Source organism: Lottia gigantea (genome assembly GCF_000327385.1).
Source record: "Lottia gigantea unplaced genomic scaffold LOTGIsca_138, whole genome shotgun sequence".
NCBI classification, from domain to species: Eukaryota; Metazoa; Mollusca; class Gastropoda; family Lottiidae; genus Lottia; species Lottia gigantea.
In genome coordinates this window covers 301184-303883 of record NW_008707580.1, presented here as the reverse complement: position 1 = coordinate 303883, position 2700 = coordinate 301184, and positions in this window count along the sequence as shown.

Genomic DNA, 2700 nt, shown 5'->3' with positions numbered 1-2700 from the left:
CACAGACATCTGATTGAAAATTAGAATGATGTAAATTGATGCTATCAGTGTCTCTGATACACATAAAAAATTTAGAAAACCTCTTTACAATCTCTTTAACAAGAACCACAGACATCTGATTGAAAATTAGAATGGTGTAAATTGATGCTATCAGTGTCTCTGATACACATAAAAAATTTAGAAAACCTCTTTACAATCTCTTTAACAAGAACCACAGACATCTGATTGAAAATTAGAATGGTGTAAATTGATGCTATCAGTGTCTCTGATACACATAAAAAATTTAGAAAACCTCTTTACAATCTCTTTAACAAGAACCACAGACATCTGATTGAAAATTAGAATGGTGTAAATTGATGCTATCAGTGTCTCTGATACACATAAAAAATTTTTTTACAATCTCTTTAATCTCAAGTTGCTTTGAACACGTTTTTAAATCCCATGATCTCCTCTCTTTGAAGTCAGGATTGTAACAAGTTTGTAATTAAAATAACCCGGGGCTAAAATTTTTGATTATGTTGACAACTATGTAACACGCATCGTGTCCAAACCACACCCCTATTCGTCATATGTCAGTAAGGGGAGAGGTAAGCCATTTTATAAACAAACGTACCTTAGTGTTAGAAACAGGGATGTTTTCTTAGCTAAGCCAATCAGTAATAGTGTTCACAACTCACTGTCAAAATTTTAGCCTTCAATCCATGTGTGTCCAGAATTATCCGTGTTAGGAAGTTAAAAAGTCGACTCGTCTTTTCTTGAGACACTGTCATATATAGAAAAGACATCTATAGAAATAGGAATAGAAATTCCTAGTTTTCAGAAGTACTAGAAATGTACGAAAATCAGATAATTCCTTTAAAAATCTCTCAAACTAGGAATTTTACTCACTATTTCTATAGATGTATATTCTATATATGGCAGAGTCTCAAGAAAAGACGAGTCGTCATTTTAACATTCAAACGTAGATAATTCTAGACACACATGGATTTGAAGGAGGGGAGGGCCTAACCTACTTACGTGTAACTCAACTATTTCTCTAGGGGATGGGGCAAATTTCGCCCCCCCCCCCGTACCCCCACTGGCGCCGCCGCTGAACTTTAGGTTGGTCATGTTTTTATCTGACAGCAGAAAAATGTAAAATTACTGTAGCCTATTATAACCGGTTCGGTGATAAAATTGTTATATATCTATTCAATCTATGACAGCTGAATAGACACGAATTTTTAGTTTCTTTTTAAATACTCCCAATGTTTCGCCAATATGTGTTTTTTCGGATTTCGTTTGGCGGTTTGGTTCGTTAGTACTTGGTAGGCTAGGCCTATAATTAAACTCGCATTGAAAGTGGTAACTTTATAGCTTGGTAAATTGGTAACTCATTGGTTAAAAGTTGGTAACTGTTTGGTAACACCTGCTAAATGTTGGTAACTGAGAGATATTGGTAACTTAGTGGTAAATAGGAAACAGCTTGGTAACTGAGTGGTAAATAGGAAACAGCTTGGTAACTGAGTGGTAAATTGGAAACAGCTTGGTAACTGAGAGATATTGGTAACTGTTTAATAACACTGAGAGATATTTGTAATAGTTTGGTAACTGAGAGATAGTGGTAACTGTTTGGTTACTGAGAGATATTGGTAACTGAGTGGTAAATTGGAAACAGCTTGGTAACTGAGAGATATTGCTAACTGTTTAATAACACTGAGAGATATTTGTAATAGTTTGGTACCTGAGAGATAGTGGTAACTGTTTGGTAACTGAGAGATAAATTGGAAACTGTTTGGTAACTGAGTGGCAACAGTTTGGTAACACCTGCTAAATGTTGAGAACTGAGAGATATTGATAACACATTTGTAACTGAGATATATTGGTAACTGAGTGGTAAATTGGCAACAGCTCGGTTAAAAGTTGGTAACTGTTTGGCAACAGTTTGGTAGCACATTGGTAACTGAGAGGCATTGGTAACTGAGTGATAAATTGGTAACCGTTTGGTAAAACAGAGATATTGATAACAGAAAGGATCCTTCCTACCAGCTAATCCTTGGTCAAACCTCTTGGTATTGATTTTACAAGGATAACAACTTAGGTTCACATGGATCCTTTCTACCAGCTGGTCCTTGGCCAAACCTCTTGGTATTGATTTTACAAGGATAACAACTTAGGTTCACAAGGATCCTTTCTACCAGCTGGTCCTTGGTCAAACCTCTTGGCATTGATTTTACAAGGATAATAACTTAGGTTCACAAGGATACCTTCTAACAGCTGGTCCTAGACCAAACCTCTTGGTATTGATCTTTCCCAGATTATCCCTACCCATTTACAGATGGGTAGACGGGAAGTATGAGTGAAGATGACTTATTCAAGACCATCGGTTTTTCACACGCCGACCGAGATTAAAATCCACGACCACCATTTGTTCGCTTTTGTGAGAAGAGATACTTCTTTTGAAATCCGGGTGAATAATTGTTTGTTGTTTATATTTGTTTAAGAGAGGCTTTGCATAAATCAATTGTGAAATTTGATCATACGGTGGAAAATTTTATGTTTTAATGAGTTCGTGACTTCGATTGTTCCACCTGTTGCTTTAAGGGAGTGCTTTGATATAAATTACTTGTGAATTACTTGTGAATTACTCGTGAATTACTCGTGAATTACATATATAATGTTTGAATTTAGTGTTTGAATCATTCTATGGAATAACTTACA